General features: G+C 38.4%; 1 long non-coding RNA gene across 5 annotated transcripts in view; it reads left to right on the forward strand.

The window, feature by feature from the left end:
• The window catches only part of LOC140530121 (uncharacterized), a 73,457-nt gene that overhangs the window by 1,562 nt on the left and 48,083 nt on the right, over positions 1 to 23,812 (forward strand). For all 5 annotated transcript variants that reach the window (XR_011975804.1, XR_011975807.1, XR_011975803.1 and 2 more), the window contains exon 2: positions 12,424 to 12,526. This is a non-coding gene — a long non-coding RNA (uncharacterized lncRNA). The remainder of the gene's footprint in view (positions 1 to 12,423; positions 12,527 to 23,812) is intronic.

Here is a 23,812-nt window from a genome sequence, read left to right on the forward strand (position 1 = left end):
AGCAAAGCCACCTCGGCCCTCCTGGTGCTTTACATCCATTTAGGTCCTTCTTTTTTCCCCTCCGCCTCACCCGAGCAAGAGTTTTAGGACAGGCCAGGGCAACAACTCCGTCGACAGCCGCCCCCCCCCCCCTCCACCCCGGCCGCCCTCGCCCGCCCCCACCTCCTAAAAACCCACTGTCAGCCAAAAATATCAGTTCTTTGGGGGAGGAAGTACAAGCCGCCAATCCTTATTCCAGCTCCATTTCTCTGCTCCGTTAGCCCTGTTGGTCAATTTGCTTCAGAGGAGAAATTATTAGCCAGGATTTTAAGGCATGTCATTGACAAAGTTAACTAAAATGCTGCTAATCCCCCAACCCCCGTAACACTTAACACATTGGCATTTGAAGAATAGATTCCGCTCTCCTGGATAGATCTGGGGAGGCCAGAGGGTGAGCCAAGTCTGTCCTTTCTTTCCTCAGTGTTCCGTCAACACCCAAGGGACTTGGAAGAGAAACCTTAGGGGACAGACAGTCTCCCTTGCCCCTCGAAGCCTTAGCAAGCACTGGGACTTCTCTGCCATTTCAGTAATCTGCTTAGTGATGAGGCCAAGCTTTTTCAAGACTTAAATTTTAATTTAGATGTTGAATCAACTTCTGCATCTGAGCCCACAATAAAACACGCCCTCCTCCCCTCCCCCGAAGAAGCAGGCTGACAACCAGGACTGTCCAGAGCCTAAGCTCAGGCACTCCCTGGGAGAGGGGCCTCGGAGCGGCCCAAGGAGTTCACACGAGTGTGTAGCAAGAATTAGCCCATCCTTTGGATCATTTCTGTGTAGACTGTAATAGTGACTCCCTGAGCGACAGTCTCAAACTGCTTCAAGAGCCACTTGGGCCCAGTTCATGGGCTGCGGTCCTTGCCTTAAGGCACTTGTATTAAAAAGGGCCCCAGCTCCCCAAGCAGCATCTTTGCGAATGTCTTCACTGCCCACTCAGGAACTTCAAACCAAACCACCCAAAAGGACCATTTGAAACATTTTTAAAAACATGCATTTCAATTTTTGTCATAACACTGAGCAGGTTGGAAGGAACTTATTAGCCTCAGACATGCCTAGAAGAAATGACCTAAAAATGAATAAATATATTGTGGTTTTCTGCTGCTTTGAGATGCAATGAAATCACCTCAAGTATAACAACAATATTATCACATGGGAACAAATTATTAAATTAAGCAACTGTAGCTTATTAATGATTAACAATACTTATCAATACTCAAGTAAAAAATGCAGGATACAATGGTGTCTAAATTTTAAATGAGAGATAATAACTAACAGTATAAAACACAGCTGAAGACACAAAGAAATTTATCTTTTTAAAAATGCAAGTACAGTTATTTAATATATTTTAAATAAAATAATGATGATTTTATAGCACATTATTTTAGCTTCTCTAGTATCAATTATTTTTTGCTTCTGTCTCTGCTTACATAACCATAAAAACTACTGATTAATGTGAGCCTTCATAATTCTCTATTTTCTTGTCTCCACACTGAAAGTAATGAACAAGCAAAATATCTAAGGGAAGCATGTTTTCCAGCTTTATAAAAAATTCTTGACCCTACAGATGTCAGTTTCTATTATGTATAAACATTATTCTAACTTTAAAGGCATATTTATTTATGGGGAAAAGTAGTTATCACTTTGGTTTAAAGTCTACAGTGGGCCTCTGTGGGGTAGAGGGAAGCACATAGTGCCTGGTGTTATTTTCATAAACATTACATAGGGGAAAATTCACTACGAACTTTAGAGTATAGCAACTCACAAACTAATATGTTTAATATAAATTATACAAAATTTTTCTGAAATATTCAAGAGCATAACATATGCTAAAAGATTAGACATAGGAGTAAGAACAGTAAATTTCATCTCTGATCTTTGGAAAAGTCATTTGCTATTTATTAACTTCTCAAATCAGGATATGACTTATAATTTTTGCCATACAAGGGTAATAGAAAATTAATTTATTAAGATCTGTAGAGAAATGAGAAGAGATGAAAATGCCATAAAAGCCAAAGCAGTATTTTATACATATATATATTTTTAAAAGCAAATCATCCCCTCTGAAGTTGAACATCTGCTATAATATACCTTTCTTATTGGAACTGTATTTCAGATGATCATTTTTTAATTGCTAATTCCCCTCACTAGTTCCAAAAGCTCCCATGTATCCCTTCAGTCTAAAAGTAGGCAATGGATGTGAGCAGAAGACACAATAGAACTATTTACTGCTCTTTCATTCATTTAAAAAAAAAAACAACAAACCTCTCCTTTGGTAAATCCAAGAAAAGATCAAAAGAATTATTTATGTATATGCATATATTATATATATTTTTAAAATTTACCAATCTAATTCAACATTGCTTTTGAGCTGCCAAATTATGGTTTTTTCTATAGTGATAGAAACTTTTCCCCATACACAAGTTAGTTTTCCTTTCTGATCAAAGTAAAGAAGATTAAATAATAGATAAGAATAATTTCCATTTCTAAAGCCCTTCAAGGTTTACCGAGTATTTGCCTCACTTTGTCAGGTTCTTGAACTTAAACTGATTTAAAGGGCTCGAGTGGTGTTAGCTAGATATGCTATTTTATCTATTTTTTCCAAGTAGTGTAAGCTCTTCTAGATGGTCTGTGTGTGTATAGGTACAATAAATTCTTAGATAACAATTTTTTCCTCCCCTTTCCAATTGGAAATCCCAAGGAAAATGAGGAAACCATTTTTTTTTTGGAAGCCCATCTTGTTTGCTGTCAGAAGTTAATGTTTTTCAATTTACTAAACTTTTCACTTGGCCTTTTCAGTAAAAATAGATTGAAAGGGGCTCACTAGCTATCTTCAAGCTAATCTTCAAAATTTGGTAAGCAAAAAAAAAATGGTAATTACAAGAATAATAATTTGTAAGCTTTTGCAAAAATGTCATGGTAGTATTGAAGACATTACATATGAATACTGTGGTACTTTGTAACTACTGAATTGTGAGGTATGCTAGATTGTTAGTAATGAGTCACATAAAATCATGTGAAAGAGGAAAAGTAAAAAATCTAAGAATCCTTTGTATCAAAAAATAAAAGTGTTTGTCTCCTAATAACCCTAAAGAAGGTAATGAAAGTAATGTGAATTAAAGAATATAAACCAGAGACCACAGCTGATGTGACAGTGTTTCTAGTTCTAGCCTGACTATTGTTTCAAAATGCTCCTTGTGAGAAATATATGTAAAAGGCAATGACCACTTAATACAATAATATTTTAGTTTTTAAAAATACAGTGAAAAGAATAATAAGGAAAGTGGATCTTTTCACATGGGGTGTCTAATATTAGCATAAAATGTCCTTTAATATTAATTAATCATGATGGGTCATTTGCCATTGTGAATGAAATCCAAAAACAAGAACCAAACAAGTCACAAAAACATTAAAAAGGGGGAGAAGGGAATCAACATCTTTTTAATCATATAATAATAGGAAATAATATTTAAAAATTAATTTCTAGGTATTTTTAATTTCCCAGTTTTCAGTGAAGTTTTCTGTCATTTTCATCTGGATATATATAAATGTATATTTTTAATTTTCAGCTAAGGGAACAGTTATGAAGGCCAGTGATTGTTTATTGTTATATGGGAAAAGTGTGTTTATGACAGAGTTTATATGCAGATAAGAGATACTCCTACAACATATCAGTGACTAACTCAGAACCATGTTCAGATGGCAGAGAGATGGGTAGCCACATTGGATACTAACCCTTAGGGCTGATAAATGTAGGATTGGGGTGGGCATGATGCCAATAAGTACAAAATGGATCATAGGCTGGCTGACCAGGGCAATCAGCAAAGCACTGTGCTAGCTGTAAACTACCAATGGATGTCCAAACTTTTCTGTCTCTACTAAAAACAAAAAATAAAAAATCATGACCTTGCACTAAGGCAACAAAAAGAGGAGAAAATTGTTCCTTGTACCTAGAGGGATACTATGAATAAACTACAGCCAAAAGCTAAACGTGGCAATAACAAAGACTAGTGAAAAATAACAGTAAAACCAAGTTATGCTGTAGGTCAATGATCACCATATGACTCAATGTTTTGTTTTGTTTTATTTTTTCAATCACTGGCTTATTTATGAAGCTTTTAATTTTCTAATTACAAAAAGTGCATCTATTTCTAAAAGGCTTCTGGGTGCATTTATTACAAGTAGAATGCAAAAATTGTACTTACATGAAAAGTAAGTAGCAAAAAAATTGTAATTGTTTCACAATAAAATGCCCCCCCCCCCCAAAGTACTTTCGGTTCATCAGAAAGATGGAAGATCTTGCACCATACCCTCGGGGTAAGTCAGTAAATGAAGCTTTTGGCTGTTCAGCAGGGGAAAATAATTTTAAACATGAGTGCTTTCTAAGGAAAATATTCTGTCTCTAAATACCAAGATGAAAATCTAGCAATTTTTTGTAGTGATATAATTTTTCATCTATTAATAAGAGAAATGAATTGAGGAAAGATGTAAGGTTAATTTTAATGATTATCAAGGACAGAGTTCTAATACTCAGTATAAGTAAATTGGAGATTAAATATATTTAAGTGAAACAAAAGGTTAAGCATGAGACTACTCTTGCCCAGTGATATAATGAACTATTTCAGGAAAAATCAACTCAAAATATAGGTTTAAAAAACACCTCATCCCATAGAATAAGGAGACTATTTGACATTTTGACATTTGACCAAAAAAAAAAATTTCCCTTGAGAACTATCTCAATTAAACTGAAAATGCAGGAAGTGACCAGATATACAAATATAGTATTTAATATGTATATGTGTATATAATAAATACTCATATATACACTTGTGGGTATATATATGTGCATGTATGTATGTGTATGAAATTTGCCAGGAGTTTGCAAGATTCCTATCTTCTTCTCAAGACTTTTGAGAAAGAAAACCTTACATGTTGATGAGGAAAGGGAAATTACCAAGCCAGACTCTGGTCCCTGGGGCCATGAAAATGACCTTGAACAGATCACTGTACATCCCTTGGGCCTCATTTCCTCTTCTATTAAAATGAGGGGGTTGGATTAAATTCTTTTCAGTTTTGATTATCTCTAATTCTTTTCTTCCAAATCGTATGAACTCTAACTATGATCAGAATCTATGTTAAAGAGTCTGAAAAATTTCTAATGTGACAATGTCCAGAAGATGGGCTACAGTTTAGCATTGTGGTGTAAATAAAACCAAGTGCTGGGGCTGAGGTTTCAATTCTCCCATCAGCCTCATCACTGGAAGACATTCTGTACTATTTGGAAATTTTAGCAATTATAGGTAATTCAATTTAGTGAATCAACTAGATGCAAATATAACTCAGGAGAAAAGAGTTCTAGAACCTGGGGGATATTACAGTTATAAAGTAGCAGTGATTCATCATATACACTAATTGGCTTTACCTCAAAAAGTGAGATAGAAGTAATAATATTTTATGTATTGACATTACAGTCAGGGTTGAAATCAAATTGAACAATAATAAAAAAAAATTTTTTTGCTATGAAAGTAATTTTTCATGTCAGCAAACTCAAAGTACAGCATCCTCACAATAATGAGTTACAGAATTTTCTAAGTGTGTTGGGCTGCCTATTTATGTATATATGTATATATTCTATATACTCTATCTGCTTTAGGGAGACTTTAACAGGAATTATACATTGGGAAAAGGAGTTCATTAAAATTTAAACTTCTAATTCCTAAGTATGATCCAGGAGAGGTTATTAGATTTCACAGTTCTAAAGCCTAAAGTGGTCTAGGGTAAAGGTTCTTGTATGTATATTCACTTTAATTCAATAAGTTTTGGACACTGTCCTAGGTGCTGGGGTTTCAAGAATTAAAAAAACCCAGCACAGTCCTTCTATTGGTCAATTTGAGGAGGGAAAGATCATTAATGACTGAGAGGATCAGGAAAGGCTTCAGGGAAGATGAACATAATAGCTTTCACTTTTTTTTAAGATGAAAATGTGGCAAGTGAAGTTTTTAGTCATTTTAGAGGGTATGGTTAGCAGATCATCAAATAAATATTTGTTGACCTAAATTTGCTTGAATTTTGATTATCCAACAGGTTATTAATTTATACATAGAAGCAATTTAGTGCACAGGAAAAAGAATTGAGCCCAAACTAAGATCCAAATTCAAGCTCTGCTACTTATTCCCTATGTAACACTGGGCAAATATTTAATTTCCCTGGACCTTAGTTTACAAATCTATAAAATGAGTTTTAGTCTAGATTATCTCTAAGACTCTTTCCTGCTATTCAAAATTCTATTAAACTATATAGATGAAGGGTGTGCTTGGATAAATATTGATCAAAGTAGCACAAATTAGGGATGACCTGATGCCACAGAAAGAAAGGGCATTTAATTCAATGATAATTAAGGAACTGTTGCATTACAGCACTATGGGAAATACAAATAAAATGGCATAGAGCATCCCTGGCCCCAAGGAGCTAACAGCCTACTCAAGGAGATAAGACCTCTACACCTGAAACACCTAGAAAATAAGCAAGGTATAAGCAAGTGCAGAGTTTGGTGGGGGGAAATGCTATCAGAATGCCAACACTATTCATTTTATTAATATTCAGTGGGAGACTTGTTCTCTGAGAAAACAAAAGAATCAGTCACTTATATTAAGAATAATAAAATTATAAATTTTCCTATCTGAAAGAGTGCTCATTGGCCATCTACTCCAACCCTTACCTTAAACATGAAATCACCTTTACAACATTGCTGCAAAGCTCCTGCTTCAGTTTTAGTGATGGGGAACACCCTGCATCCTGTATTATGAGGCAGTTCTTTCTGCTTTGAGATGGCTCCATCCAATGACTAAGATTTTCCTTACTTGGAGCCAAAAAATTTTGCCTTTTTGCAACTTTCTCCCTCTGCTTCTAGTTCTTTCCCCGGGGGCCAAGCAGAACAAGATTCCTCTTCTGTAAGACAGACTTTCAAAGGTTTAAAGACAGCTTTCGTGTCTACTTCCCCCCCTACTTCTCCCTTTCCAGCCTTCTCTTACTCAGTTCCTTTAATCAATTTCCATATAGCCGGGTTTCTAGTTTCCTCCAGTTTTGGTTACCGTCTTCAGGACGCACTCCAGATTGTCAGTGTCCAGCAGGTATTGAACACAATGTTCCTAACAAGGGTAGAAAGCAATGAGTTTATCATTTCTCTCTTTTGGGATCATCACATCTCACTCTAGTGACTAACAAACCATTAGAACTTTAATTTTTTTAAATTATTAATTTAAACATCAAAAAAGAGTATTTCCATATACAAAATAGAACACAAAAAAGATTGCATATGAAACCATAACTTTTGAGTTTTTACTTCTTGCTTTAAAAAAAGGATATAATAAATTCCACATGTTATTTTCAAAGTTGTACCACTTGTCTGTGCTTCCTTCTATGTTTTTGCTGTTTTCTTTGGTGTCTTTTAAAAATGTTTCAATAGCCTTTTTTTTCCATTGGTAACAATGGTAACTTCCTTTCTCCTCCCCAGTTCTGTTCCCCACCCCCCCATTTAAAAATCAAGAGAAAAAAGTGCATTTGACAAATGAGTATAGTTAAGCAAAATGAAGTCACAGAGTCATGTCTAAAAATGTATATCTCTCTATCTTGAGACTATCATTTCTATGTCAGGAGATGCTTCATCATAGCTCCTTTGGAGACATGGCTGGTCCTTGTACTGATCAAGGTTCATAAATTTTTCCAATTTGCTTTTCTTTACAATGTTGTCCTTGTATATATAAATTTTTCCCCAGATTCTGCTTACTTCTCTCTGCATCAGTTCATACTACTACCCAAGATTCTCTGAAATTTTCTTTTTTCCTTTCTTAGGACACAATAATATTCCATTGCATTCACATACCAAAATTTGTTCAATAATTCCCTGATGAATGGGCACCCCCTTAGGGTCTTATTCTTTTAATTCCCTTTTCAGGATCATGATCTTTATTTTGCTTGTGACCACTCATTGCCTTTTACCTACTCCCCCCATCCTGACTTGCTGCTGCTAATGAGTTTGAAAATTTTCTCCACCAGATTTTTGTGTGTATATGTGCTCTGTCCTCATTTGCCCATTTCAGTTTAGTGAGATTCATTTGATGCCCCTTTCACCCTTGCCATTACTTGTCTACTTTTTCCCACCCACTATGATTATGAGAAGGAACAAGTTCCACTCTCTTCTTCCTCATTTCTATTCTAATGTATTTCTTTTAAGCTTTCTTCTCTTTTCCCTTATTAAAGCCCTCCCAGTAGAAACAATTCACCACTAAGACCTGGTTTTAGCTCCTTCCATACCATTCAGATGCATTAAGGTTCTGATGCAACACTGATGTTTTTCTCCCCATGTTGGAAAGTAACCACCATATCAACATATAACTCCACCTGAAATTGCTCAAATACATTTGTCTTTCTGGATTTCTTTTGTCTCTTGAATTTGTATGTCCAAGTTCCTACTCAGCTCCAATCTTTCCATCAAAAATGCTTGAAAGTTCTCCATTCTATTAAAGATTCAATTTTCCCCCCTAAATGATTGTATTCAGCTTTATAGTGTAAATCTATCTTTTGCCATTTGGAATATTGCATTCCAAGCTCTCTTCTCATAGAGGAAAAACTGTCTCAGAGACAGCTAGGTAGTATAGTAGAGAAATTACTAGACCTGGAATCCAGAAAACTTAAGTTCAGATTTGGCCTCAGACACTTAACTAGCTATGTGACCCTGGGTAAGTCACTTGATCTAAGTTATACTTAGTACACTCCCTGGCACATAATAAATACTATATAAAAGTCTACTCCCTTTTCTTCCCCTCATGCACAAGAAAAGTTTCCAGGTTTTGTGTGATACTGGCTATGGTTCCTTGGTACTTGAATTCTTTCTGAATTCTTGCAATCATTTTTTTAAATATAGAAGTTCTGAATGTTGACTATTACATTTGCAGGGCTTTTCCTTTTGGGGTTTCATTCAGGAAGTTATCAATCTTCCTTTTGTTATCTGGTTCTAATAGATCTAAATCATTTTCATTTATGAGCTCTTGATATATCAAGAAATTTTATTATGGTTTTGCAGGAACCTAGTATTTCTTAAATTTTCTCCCCTACACCTGTTTTCCAGGTTTGTTGTTTTTGATATCAGCCATCTCACATTTTCTTCTATTTTATCATTGATTGTGTTTTATTTCTTGCTGGCTCATGTTAGTTGGTCAATAAATATTGATTAAGTGTCTACTACTATGTGCCAAGTATAGTGATAAGAACTGAGAATAGGAAGAAAGGTAAAAGACAGTTCCTGTTGTCAAGAAGCTCACAGTCTAATGGGGGAAACAACTTGCAAACAACTATGGACAACCAAGATATATAAAAGATAATTTTGAAACAGAAGGAATAGGACTAGAATTACGAGGCTTGGGAAAGGCTTCCTGTGGAAGAGATTTTAACAGGCACCAGGGAAGCCAGTAGGAAGAGAGAGCATTCTGTGCAATGGCAGTGGCAAAAGCCAGTGAAAATGCCCAGAGAGAGAAGAGAGCTAGGTTGTGAAGTGCTTTAAATACCAAAGGATTTAATATTTTATCTTGGATATAAATGGGAGCCACTGATCAGAAGTATGCTTTTAGAAGATCTTTTTGACAGCTGAGTGAAGGTTGGACTGCAGTGGGGAGACCGACCAGCAGGTGATATCAATAGTTCCGATACGAGGAGATAACAGGGAGTCTCTACATGGGCTTTCTATTCTAAGTTATTTACATCCCTTTCCATCCTTTATCTTGCAGCATTTTTCTTTAAATTAAAAAATTCCTTGCTTCATTTCTTCTAGGTATTGATGTAGTTCTTGTGGAAACTCCATTTTCCTCTCTGATTCTCTGCTTTCAGTCTTTATTTGTTTTCTTCCCCAGTTCCTTTAATTGATTCTCATATGGTAGAGATTTTAGTTTCCAGGTTGGAATTTTGGGGATCTCTAGATGTATAATAATTTTTTATACAAGTTGTTTTCTTCTTTGGTGGATTCATCTTTTCAGATTTCATTCATGAATCTTTTCCAGGACCAGACTTTGCCCTCTACTGCACTTTGGAGTGAGGTGATAGGTTCTGCTTGGTCTTGGCCTACATCATACAGGTTCCTGTGGTAATCTCAGCCTTCTGGTGTTGTGCCTTCATGGATTTTTGAGGTTCAGAGTTATGTGTTTTTAAGGTACTCAGTGGTGTCTAAAGACAGAGTACTAAGGACTCTGTAGTCCCTAGCATCACTTATATGGTGCAGTGGATTGAGCATGGAACTTGAAGTTAGGAAGACCTGAGTTCACTGGCCTCAGAGACTTGCTAGCTGTGTGACCCTAGGCAAATCACTTAACCTCTTCTGACTCAGTTCTCTCAATTGTAAAACAGAGACATTTGCACCTACCTACCAGGGTTGTTGTGCAGGGTTAATGTGAGGATCAAAAGAGACATTTGTAAAGTACTTAGCACAATGCTTGGCACATAGTAGCCACTTAATAAAAGTTTACTCCCTCTCCACCCAGAGTGGTTCTGGGCTGAGTGATGCTTTACCCACTCTGGTCATTGCTGCTTCCTATTACTTCCAAGGCTCACTCTGTGAGTTTCTATCCTGAGACATTCTCACAGGTTCCCCCCACTCTTTGTGTGCACATATATACCTTTGCAGGTCATACTTATCTCCACTGGGCTGTTGAGTGGCTACAGGGTGTGAATTTGTTGCTTCCATTGGCACTGGCAGTCTTCTGTCATGTTGCTCATCAGTTTCTGTCTGACTTTGGTGCAGTTATGGAGTGGAGGTGGTCACTGTTTCTCTTTGGATTTCTTGATCTTTATTCAACCTGGCACAAATATCAGATTGTTGTTGGAGTAGGGGTGGGGGCATTGGGAAGTCTGCCTTTGTCCAAGAAGCTACCTTGGTCAGAAGCTCAGGCAATTACAACTCCAAGTCTATGTCATACAAAATATTGTCTGGACAACTTAGAAGTTTTTGAACCCAAGGGTAGTTGGGTTTATAGGAACATATGTTCCTATAAAATATCATTGTGTTAGGTTCAGCTTCATCATTCCAACCTGTTGAGACCTTTTTGGATCCCAGGTCTGTTATTTGCACTGGTCAGACCACATCTGGCTCTGGGAGTCACAATTCAAGGACACAGATAGAAGAAAGCAACGGAACATGAGAACTCTCTTCTAGGTGTCCACCAGATTTGTGTCACTTACAAATTTGATGACCATTCATCATACTCATACTTTATTCAAGTAATTGGATAGAAGTCAGCCAAAGACAAGTCCTTCTAACACTCTGCTATAGACCTAGCACCAAGAGAACCTCAATCCATTAATTACCCACTGTTTGGGTCTACTTGTTCAACCAGTTCGTACTCTATAGAATTAAGTTAACCTTGCCCATATCTGTCTTTTTCATAAGGATACTAAGAGTGAATTTATCAAAAGCCTTATTGAAATCCAAATATCTTGAGTCAGTAGCATTGCCCAGAATCATAGCAATCTGTGGTTCACAGTCTTCCTGTTTCTCAAGTATGCAGCAGAAGCACAGAACTTAAGAACTGAAAGGGACCTCAGAGGTCCATCTAGTTCAGTCTCTATGGGGAAAATATTCTCATTAGAATAGACCTGAAAAATTGGTCTTTTAGAATGGATATGAAGACCTCCAGGAAAGAAAAAAACTTCTTAACAGGGAAAACCATTCTCCTTAAACCATTCTCCCCCCCTTAAATCAAGTTTACATTTGACCCTTTGCAAATTTCACTCATTGCTGCTAGTTGTGTTCCCTGGGGCCAAGTTGAACAAATCTGACCCCTCCTCCACATTACAGTCTTTCAGTTATTCACAGACAGCTATCATAGCCTGACTGAGTTCTTTCTTCTCAATATTTCCTTCAATCAGTCTTCATAGGTCAGGAACTTGAAGCCCTTTATCATCCTGATGGCTTTTGCTTGGTTATTCTACAGCTTTCCAATGTCCTTAAACTATAGTTCTCCAAGATTACTTTACTTTTGATGTGAATATCAGCTCCCTAATTCTGGACACTCTCTTCATGCAACCTAGCTTTAAGTTTAGGGAATACCATATCACACTTTTGTCTCGTCCACTAAAATCCTCAGAACTTTTTCAGAAAAATTCCACTTACCATGCCTTCCTAATCTTGTACTTATCATGCTGATTTCTTGAATCCAACCAAAAGTATATGTCATTCAAGAAAAATCGTGTCACTGTCAGAAAATGTCATAAAAACAACACACAAAAAGGTGTTCCAAATGGAATTTTGGTCTCTATAATTCATGTCGTAAGAAAGAATAAAAGAGACCAATAGTGCAACAAATTAAATGAAGGAATTAAAAGACACTTTGTGTTCTGTTACAGCAAATTTGGAAACCTACGAGCCAGAAGACTTGACAGAGAGACAGAATGTTAATTGTATAAACGAAGAGGAAGAGAGAAGCTATCCAAGGTGCCCATGTCCAAGGTAACACATATACTAGTATATTAAAATAATCAATCAGTAAACATTTATTAATCATTTGCTATGTGCCAGGCATTGTGCTAAGTCTAGAAATACTAAAAGAGGCAAAATATAGCTCCTGCTCTCAATCTAATGGGGGAGACAATAAACAAACAAACACATACTAACAAGCTATAGAGAGAATAAATAGGAAATAATGACGAGAAGAAAGGCACTGTGCATCAGTGAGTCTGTGCTCCTGCAGCCCCTCTGACAACTGAGATTTTATTTTTTTCTGTCATCTCTGCCAATCTGATGGCTATGAAGCAGAACCTCAGTGCATTTTCCTTATTATTAGTCATTTAGAGCATTTTTTATGTGATTGTTGATACTTTCCATTATTTCTTTGAGAATTACTTCAATAACCTGTTAGTTCTTTTTTAAGTTTTTTTTTTAACATCTTTTATTTGAACTTTTGAGTTCTAAGTTGTATCCCTTCCTCTCCACCTTCCTTCCTGAGATGGAAAGTGCTCAGATAGGTTATACATGTGCAATTATGTAAAACATTTCTGTATTAGTCATTTTATACAAGAAGACTCAAATAAAAGAAAAAAAATGAAAGTGAAAAGTTGCGTGCTTCCATCTATATTCAATCAATATCAGTTTTTTCTCCGGGGGTGGATAGTATGCTTCATCATTAGTCCTTTGGGATTGGACTGTATTGCTTCCCAATTCTTCATCAGACAATATTGCTGTTACTGTGTACAACATTCTCCTGGTTCTATTTACTTTGGTATGCATCAGTGTAACATGTAACTAAGCTATATACGGTATAAATGGAAAGTAAGGTAAATATTAGGGATCATTTTAGGGAAGAGATCATCAGCAACCAAGTATGCAGCCTTCATTCCATCCTCTCCCCTCTTCTTCACCAGTTTGCTCCGGCTGTCATTCCCATTTTCTTTTATCTTCAAGCTCTTCCCATCTAGCGGTTCCATTTCTCCTCCCTGTAAATATATCCATGTAGATATATCCTCCATTGATCCTATAATCCCCACTGGTTATCATGCCATAGCTCTCCTCCCCTTTTTGGTTAAACTGCTTGTATCTCCAATATTCACAGCACTGATGGAGACTATGAGTGTGCCAGCATAGTTCCAAATCACAAAGTATAACAGACTCTCCATAAAGAAGGCAGAAGAAAAACATTTATTCAGAAACCAGAAAGCCAAATCCCAAAACCAGAGAGCCAAATCCATCATAGTAACCAAGAAGTTAATACACATTAGCATCGCAGGGGATGCCATTCCCAAGCCTTCCCCCCACTCCTTCTGGGGCCTTCCCACAAGTAAACACTCACAACTCTAGCTGTGCCTGGCTGAGTCCTCTCTCCTCCACCCTAACTGCTCTCACTAACTTCCTCCCAGCTCTGCTCCACCCTTCCTGTTCCACCCACTCAGCAAACTCATCCCCCCACATGTGATTTAGGCTTCCATGTGATTTAAGCAGGTCACATGGGCCTATTAATGGCTGGGAAAGATCTTCAAATTAAGCAAAAATACATTAACAATACACTGCTTGAGAAAGCCATCTACAAAAGGGGCCACCATTTTCATTCTTCTCACTGACTTAAAAATGAGCATTTTAAAATTCTCTAGGGTCTGACTTTGGGCTTCATCATTCAACTAAAACTGCCCTTTCCAAAGTTACTTGTGATTTCCTAATTGCCAAATCCAATGGACTTCTCTCAAACTTCATTGCTTAGCACAATGCCTGACACATAGAAGGCACTTATTAAATGTTTACTGATTGATTAATTGATCCTTTCTGAACTCTCTACTTCATATGTCACTGAGGATTACCTTGTTCTCCTGGATATTCTCTTCTCTCTCAGCTTTTGGGACACTTCTCTCTCCTGGTTTTTCTACCCCCCAAACTTCTCCTTTGTTGAATCCTCATCTAAAACATGCCCACTCACCTTGAGTTTTATACTGAGGCTTCTTCTCTTCTTCTTCTATAATATTTTGCTTGACTATTTCGATCAGCTCCAAAGGGTTCAATTATCTTTTGAGTTGATTTCCATATCTACACACTCAACTCTAGGGTCTTTTTTTGAGCTATAGTCTTGCCTTTTGGACAATTCTCAGAAAAACAGCCCTCACTTGATCTGTCCGTGTCCACTATCTATCACCCCATATTTTTACTCCCTTATGTGTGTGGCTCAACTCTTATCACCCAATATCTTTGTTCCCTTATGTAGCTAAACTCCTTAAGAAGGCCATCTACAATTGATACCTCCATTTAACTTCTTCTCATCCTTTCCTAACAGGCTGACTTTTGACTTCACAGCTTAACAGCAGGCATTCTTTCCAGAGTTACCAATGAGTTCTTAATTGCCAAATCTAATGACCTTTTCTCAGTGCTCATCCTTCTTGACCTCTCTGCAGCCTTTGACAATATCAATCACCATATTCTCCTTAATATTCCTTTCTCTCTAGGTTTTCAGAGCACCACTCTCTCCTGTGTCTCCTCCTACCTCTCTGACCATTCCTCCATCTCCTCTGCTGGATTTTCATTTAGGCCATGCTTGCTACCCATGGGTGTCCCCCAGGGCTCTTTCCCGAACCCTCCTCTCTCTATACTGTTTCACTTGATAATCTCATCAAATTCCATGGATTTAGTTATCATTTCTACGCTCATGATTCTCACATCTACCTACCCAGTCCTAATCTCCAGATTCACATTTCCAACTGTCTTTTGCACATCTCAAACTGGGTGTCCAGTAGAGTCCTCAAACTCGCCATGTCCAAAACAGAGGTAATTATCTTTCCTCTGCAAACTCTCCTCTCTTCCTGACTGCCCTATTACTAGTGAGGGTACCACCATCCTCTCAGTCAGCTAGGCTTGAAACCTAGGTTTCATCCACAACTCCTCATTTTCTCTCACCCCCAATATCCAATCTGTTGCCAAAACCTGTTGATTTTGCCTTCATGGCATCTCTTGTGTACCCTCCCATCTCTCTTTTGATACTGACACCGCTCTGGTGTAAGTCCTTATGACCTTGTGCCTAGACTGGTACAAAAGTTTGATTGGTATCCCTGTTTCAAGTGTCCATCCTTCACTCAGCTGCCAAAGTGATCTTCCTAAAGCAACGGTTTGATCATACCACACACACCCTCTCATTCAATGAACATCCAGTGGCTCCCTATCACCTCTAGGATCTAATATAAAATTATTTGTTTGGCATTCAAAGCCCTGCCCAAACCTGATCCCCTCCCACCTTCCCGGTCTTCTTATACTTTGTTCTCTACCCTCACACACTTTTTGACCCAGTAACCCTGGACTCCTTTCTGTTCCTCAAACGAGATACTTTATCCATTATTACTTGCTGTTCCAAATCCTTGGAGTGCTCTTTCTCCTTAGCTTGGTCTCCTGGCTTCCCTAGCTTCCTTCAGGTCTCAGAATATCATCTTCTACAGGAAGTTTTTCCTGACTCCCCTCAGTGCTAGTCCCTTTCCTCTGGTTATTATCTCTACTTTATCCTGTCTATATTTCATTTGTACATAGCTTTATATACTGTCTCCTACATGAGAGCTCGACTGAGTCCAGGTACTGACTTTTTTGCCTCCTTTTTTTTGTAACCCCACACTTAGCACAGTGTCTGCCACTTAGTAGATACTTAATAAATGCTTGTGCATTGGCTGACTTGAACTGGGTATCCTTTAGGCATCTCAAACTTACCATGTTCAAAACAAACCTCATTATCTTTGCCCCCCCCAAACCCTTCCCTCTTCCAAACATCTCTATTACTGTCAAGAGCGCCATCATCCCCCCATCCTCCTAGACAACATCATCAACCCCTTTCCTGCACTCACTTCACAATCCAATCTGTTGTCAAACTGTCATTTCTACCTTTACAACCTGTCTTGTACACATCCCCTTCTCTTCACTCACCTAGCCCCAGTCCTAGCATGGGCTCTCATCATCCACTGCCTGGACCATTGCAATATTCATCTAATTGATCTCCTTGTTGGTCCTTCTAGCTGATTCTTTAATTGATGAAGTCTCTCCCCACTCCAATCCGTCTTTCTGTGCCCAAAGTGATTTTTCTGTTTGACCATGTCACCTCACAACTCAATCCATTCCAGGGGTTCCTTCTGACTTCCAGGATCCAATTTAAATTCCTTCATTTAGCATTCGAAGCCCTTCACAGCCTGGCCCCTTCCTACCTTTCCAATCTTTTTATACTTTACTGCTTTCCTCCTTTGCACATACTCTATGAACCAGTTATCTATCCTATTTGCTACTCCTCACAGGTGACATTCTATCTCCTGATCTTCTCAGCCAGCCCACAAGCATTTATTAAGCACCTGCTATGGTAGGTGTCAAGCCCTGTGCTAAGCACTCGGGATATAGATACAAACCTCTGCATTTGCTGCCTCTCATGCTTGGGATACTCTCCCCCTTCATACTGTGCCACCCCTTTGCTTCTCTGGCTTTCTTCAATACTCAGCTCAAATTCTCCCTTCTATAGGATCCTTTTCCTGGTCCCCCAAGTGCTAATGCCTCCCCTGGAGCGCACCTTCCATCTACTCTGTACATATTTTACATACACATAGTTATTCGCTTATCTCTATTAGAATATAAATTCTGTGATGGTAAGAGCTGTGTTTTTGCCTTTCTTCGTATCCCAAGAGCTCAGCACAGTGCCTGGCATATAGCACATACTTCATAAATGCTTTTTGATCAACAACTATAGAGATCAGGGAAGACTTCTAGTGGGACTAAGCTCCTGAGTGGAGTTTTGAAAACAGCTAAAGTTTCCAGGAGATACATGAGTACCCTCTATGAGAGGTATCCTGTGTGGGTATGCAGAGATGGTACATGCAGACAATTGGAAGCCATATGGGCTTGACTATTCTTTGATAAAATATACAAAGAAATTTCTTCCCCCAGAGTTCACGAAGTATAAATATTATTCGTATTTTGGAAATGAGGAGCCTGAGGTGCAGAGAAGTTAAATAACATAGCCAGGGTCACACAATGAAATGGTAGAGCTAAGATTCGAACTCCCATCTTCTGGTGCCAAGCTCTAAGCTCTTTCTACTATTTCCAACCACAGCAGAGTTACTAGTAACCCCCAAATGCATGATTCAGACAGTTGGTTGAGAGATTGGTCACATCCTCCCAAGAACCCTTTTTTTGGAAGAGGAAGCTACAGGGACATTTTAGCTTAATTTTAAATCAGAGTCCCCACTGCAGCATCCAAATCCTTGAAATGGCAGTGATGATGTTTCTTAAAACTTTAGTTCCTTCTCTTAATACACAAGCACAACCATCTGGGTCCCCTAGAGAAGCAGAAGACGGGAAGAGATTCCACTCTGCAAAGGAGAGCCTTCAGAATCACACAGAGGGACCTGAAAAGGAGAAGAATCACTATTTTACCTTTGACCTCTCTATAATTCAATTTAGTTAAATTACATTATAAAAACACTTTTAAATGAATCTATGCGTAAATTACTGAACTCCATACTGGGGATTTATTGGTCTGAACCTATGATTTCATCCATATAAGGAACTCCTCATGTGGAAACTCCTGTTTAGTAACTTAAAATCTGAAAAAAAATTACCCAGGGTTCCCATAAGCTAAGTGATCTTCCCGGAGCCACACAGCTAGGATGTGTCAATGGCTGGACTTGAATTGAGGTTTTCCTAACACCAGTGTTGGTGCTCTATGTACTATCCCCAAAACTGAACAGTTCATGTCCTCAAGGAACTTGCATGCTATTGGAAGCCTGCAACATGTTCACAAATCACAGATAAATACAAGGTAATGTGAGGAGGCAGAGAGAGTGAGGATCTATTGGATCTCCAAGTGTTCAGTATGGTCCATGGTTTGGGGATCCCCTCTGTGGCATGCTGTGTCCCATTATGTGGTCTGGAGGTGTGAGATCTAGGGAATGGTGCTACCGCAAAACAAAATCAAGGATATGAGAGAGACAGGTGGAGTGAAGTCTTCCTTCTGTGCACTTAAATTAAAGGATTGAATAAGGACAGATGTGAACAAAATGGAGCATGGATGGGAAAGAAATTAATGGTCGTATTGAAGGAACCGGGGGTGTTTAACTTGGAAAAGGGTTATGATAGATGTCATCTTGTATTTGAAGGACTGTCATGTAAAGGAAGGATGAGCCTTGTTCTGTTTAGCTCCAGAAGGAAGAAACGGGAGCAATGGGGGAGGGCACATTTAGGTATGATATAAGGAAAAACAGGGGCAGCTAAGTGCTACAGTGGATAGAGCACTGGACCTGGAGTCAGGAAGATCTAAGTTCAAATGTGGCCTCAGACACTTACTAGTTGTGTGACCTTGGCCAAGTCACTTCACCTCATTTGCCTCAGTTCATCTGTAAAATGGGAGATACTGGAGAAGGAAATGGCAAACTACCACAGTATCTTTGCCAAGAGAACCCTGTGGACAACGTCCATGGGGTTACACAGAGTTGGACACAACTGAACAACAACAACAACAAAAAGGAAAAATCCTAAGAATAAGAGCTATTCCAAGTGAGATGGGTTGCCAGGGTAGACAGCAGGTGCCTCATCACAGGAGGCTTTCAGGGAGAGGATGGGTAGCCATGTATCAGAAATACTGTAGAAGGGATTGGTACTAGATCATTTTTAAGGTCTCTTTCAACTTTGAGATTCTGTGAAACCCATTAAGACTGACGCTACTGATTGGGAGTTACTGTGAGCAAGTCATTTCATTTCTTTCTAGACTATTTCCTTAGTATCTATACTGCAGGATTGATGTGAGAAAGTGATGTACATAAAGTACCTTACAAACTTTAAAGTGTTATGTCAATATCAGCTCCTATTATTATGAATGAATAATGAGCACCAGCTCGAGTGTATGAGCACAGCACCATTCCCCCTCGCAGGTAGGGTGTGCCCTACCTGTCTAATTTTGGCACATCAGCATACTTCCAGACTTAGATCTCTGCCCAACTAAGTTATCTTTGCATAGTTCATTAATTTACAAGACCACTTTTCATTAGAGGGCTGCCAGAATGTTTTAAAGTGCTCATTCATTCATTTACCAACTCACTTATGAAAATATGGTCAGGAAACATGCAACCCATTACTTTTTCCAGAGATCTGTGAAACATGGGTTGTCATTTTTAAAGTGGGAAAATAAGTGGGACTTTGGCCAAGGAAAAAGAGTGACATGAAAAGAATAATGTGAATCCCCATATTTTGCAATTATTTTCCATGGGGAGGACAACAGAAGCAGAAAACAGATTAAGAAAAGGAGACATTGGTACAACAAAAGTTAGTGACCCACACCCTCGTTTCCCCCAAAGGGTCTTACCACTGGACTATGTTTCTTTTGATCTAGACATGTGATTTCATCAGAATGGTGAATTCCTGCTAATTTCTGCAGATTCTGCAACTTGTCTGTAACTTAAAATCTTAGAGGGTTCCTGGGGCCGGAAGCACCCAGTTAGTTTAGGTCAAAGGCAGGAATTCAATATAGGTCTTTTTGAATGCAAATGTCCTGATAATTACACTATGCCTTTCTCACATTGGACTCATTATTCAAACACAAATGGGGACCCAAAATAAGAAAAGAACAAATTATTTCTCTGAGACAATAACATCTGGAAAATTACCTCTCAGAAGCATTAAAAAAAATCAAGCTATTACAGATCAACTTCAGAGGAGTTGTGATTCATTCAGGAAGACAGCCAAGAACAATTAAATGGCAGTATATTTTAAAAGAAAGAAGAGGTAGAGTCAAAGGAGATGACTAGATCCTGGTTCTTCTAGATATTACCCATGTGACTTTGGGCAAATATCTTCTCTCTGGGTCAGTTTCTTTACTTGCAAGTAAAGATTGGTTGGAGAGATGATTTCTTATGCTACCTATAGCTGTCCCAAATCTTGGGGTTTTTTCAAGTTACCTAAACCATCTCTTCACCTTCCTTTTTAGGAGAGGACCTGGTCTCCTACTTCACTGAGAAGATAGAAGCTCTAAATCAGGCTATTACTGTTCACCCATTAAGTCAATGAGTCAGTCAAAAAACATATAATAATCACTTACTCTGTGCCATGCACCCTGCTAAGAGCTGAGGATACAAATAAAGGAGAAAGTAATGCCTATCCTCAAGGAGCTCACATTCTAATTGCAAGACAACATATAAACAGCTAGGCATATACAATATATATACACAGCGAATGGAAGGTAATCTGAAGGGGAAAATCAGTAGCATCTGAGGGGACTAGAAGAGGCCTCTGGCTTTGGGTCTGGGTTGAAGCTTGAAGGAAGTCGGTGATTCTAAGAGGTGGACATGAGGAGGGAGAACATTCCAGCCATGGGGACCAAGTCATAGAAGCAGGAGATGGAGAATGCTGTGTAAGGAGCAGCAAGTAGACCATGTAGCTGGATCAAAAGGGTATAGATGGGAGTTAAGCATAAGAAGACTGGAAAAGTAGCAAAGGGATAGGTTTTGGAAAGTTTTATGCTAAAGAGAGGACTTCACCCCTGATCCTATAGGTGATACATGTCCACTTGGGTGCACTGAACATGGAGGTGATGTAGTCAAAATGATACTTCAGAAAGATCACTTTGTCAGCTGAGTAGAGGATGAATTGAAGTGGAGAGAGACTTTAAGTGGGGAAACAAGTAGCAAGCTATTGTAAAGATGATCCCTCATGGAGCCATGATGGTAGAAGAGCAAGAAATATAGAGCCCCTGCAACATAATCCCTCCTAGGAAATATAGAAACAGTCATAATCAAGAAATCTAAGATAAAAAAAGTCACAGTGAATCATTTTTCCAGCACTGGTAAAGGCAGGGAGACAGAAAGGTCTGTGGACACTTGGTATGAGATTTGGCCAAAGGCTAACCCACAGAACATTACAGCACATATGAACTGAAAGAGGGCCAAGGTAATGAACCAAAGCAAGAAGACATCACAGGTGAACCCTGACCTTGTACATTCACCACCCAAGTCCGTGTCACAGATCCAGGACAGACTGAGGAAAAAACATGAATTTAGGAGTGGAGTGCCAGGGTTAGAAGCAATGAGGGGGAAGGGGGGATATACTGAGTGAAGAACAAGTAGAGTTTACGAGTAGCTTTGTTCTGACCCAGGAGCTACAGAGTATCTCAGTTCCATCATCCAGCCCAGTTCGATGCCTATAGTAGAACAATAAGGGCAGGAATCTCAGATCAAGTGTGAACTTACAGTTCCATCATTCTGAATCTATAAAATCATATGCCTGGCTATTAGTATCTGATTTTAGCAGTAGTCTACTGAAACATCTAACCAGGAGCAAGCCAACAGAAGTATTGTGCAGATCCAAACCCAGGTCAGGAATTTGCACAACTCAGACCAGGAGAGCAGTGATCAGATGTTTCTCTGGATCACGCCACATGAAAACTTGGAAGTCCCCAGACTAAGTTGTTCCTGAGATCCTGGAATAACACAAAACTGAATATCTCCAAGAAAGCAGCAGAAGTACTCAAGAGGACAAAACTTCAGCTCAGAATTCTCCTCAGAAGTGTACAAGGTTTGGCCCTAACATAGAGTCAAAAGTCATGAAGTAGACTAGAAAGATGAGCCAGCAAACACACATACACACACAAAAAAACTCATCACAAAAGGTACTCAGGTGGCAGAATTTCTGCTGCTGTTGTCTGTCCTTCGTTCTCAAAGAGGACCATCACATCAGGGATGCCATGACATGCAAATGAACTGGATTTAAGGGAGAGAGGGCTATGCAAAGTCACCGGCCTCACATTCTCCTCTGGAGTCATCTGGGTTCAGTGACCAGATATTCATCAGGATGACTGGAGATGGCCAAGATGCAAAGATAGGCCTTTTTAGGCTAGGCCTTTTGGCTTACTTTGAGGAAGGTAACATCCATGGAGTGAATAGGCCTGTTTAAGAAGTAGTCATGGAATGGTCAGATATGGATCAAGACAACTGGAGATGTCCCAGAATGCAGTGAGGGAACTTGACTTTTTCAAGTTAAGGTCTTTAACAGGTCTCAGTTTGACTGAAGCAGTGCATATTTAGTGATAAAGGTCTTAATAAAAATGGAGCAAAGAATGATCTTTTTAAAAAAAAAAATAAATACAGGAGGGGAAGACCCTCAGGGTTTCTGGCAAAAACAGAAATAATTGTTATTTACATTCATTTTGAGCCAATCAGTACCCAAACAATGACCACTCTGGTCTGGAACCAGAGTGATTTGGGTTAAAGCTAGTCTTTAATATAAAAAAATGACCACAAAAAAGTTTCAGAGATTAAAATTTGCATTCCCCTTGGGAAGAGACCCTGCAGGAAGGAAGGAAGGAAGGAAGGAAGGAAGGAAGGAAGGAAGGAAGGAAGGAAGGAAGGAAGGAAGGAAGGAAGGAAGAGAATGACTTCAAAATATCCATAAGTAAAACCTCTAAGGAAAAAACAGCTTATACACAAGTTCAACTAGAATTTCTGGAAGAAATGAAACAAAAGGGTTTTTGTTTGTTTGCTTTTGTTTTTTAAGAATTAAAAATTATTTTGAAAATCAAACAACAGTGTTATGGAAGAAAGTTTCAGGAAGAGAACAGTTTAGAACAAGAGGTATAAAACCTTATTTAAAAAAAATAACTCCCTGAAAATTAGAATAAACCAAATAGAAACTAAATACACCGTGAGACAAAAAGATATTAAAACAAAGCCAAAGGGCTGGAAAAAAATAGAAAAAAATCTAAGGTATGTCAGAGCAAAAACAACTGTCTTAGAAAGCAGATTAAAGACAGATTATTTAAGAAACACTGGACAAACAAAGAAAAGACCAAAGAAGAGCCTAGATGCCACATTTCAAGAAATCGTGAAACTATCCAGATCTCTCAGAATCAGAGGGCAAAGTAGAAATAGAAAAAACCCACTAGGCCATCTCCTGAAGAAAAATCCAAAGTGAAAACTTCCAGTAATATAATAACCAAAATCCAGAGCCTCAAGGTCAAAGAAAAAATATGACAAGGAGCCCAAGACAATTTTAGTACAAAGGAGTCACATTTAGGGATCATATTCAATTTAGTGGCTACCACGATAAACTGGCAGAGAGTTTAGAATATAATATTCCTAGTCAGGCTTACAGCCAATAATAACTTACCCAGCAGAAATTTGATTACCCTTCACAAAGGGGGGAAATTTAACTTTTAATGAAATAGAGGATTGCCAAACATTCCTGATAAAAAGATCAGAACTGAGTAGAAACTTTGAAATATAAACATAGGAGTCAAGAGAAACATAAAGGTAG

The sequence above is a fragment of the Notamacropus eugenii genome, chromosome 2 (assembly GCF_028372415.1).
Source record: "Notamacropus eugenii isolate mMacEug1 chromosome 2, mMacEug1.pri_v2, whole genome shotgun sequence".
NCBI lineage: Eukaryota > Metazoa > Chordata > Mammalia > Diprotodontia > Macropodidae > Notamacropus > Notamacropus eugenii.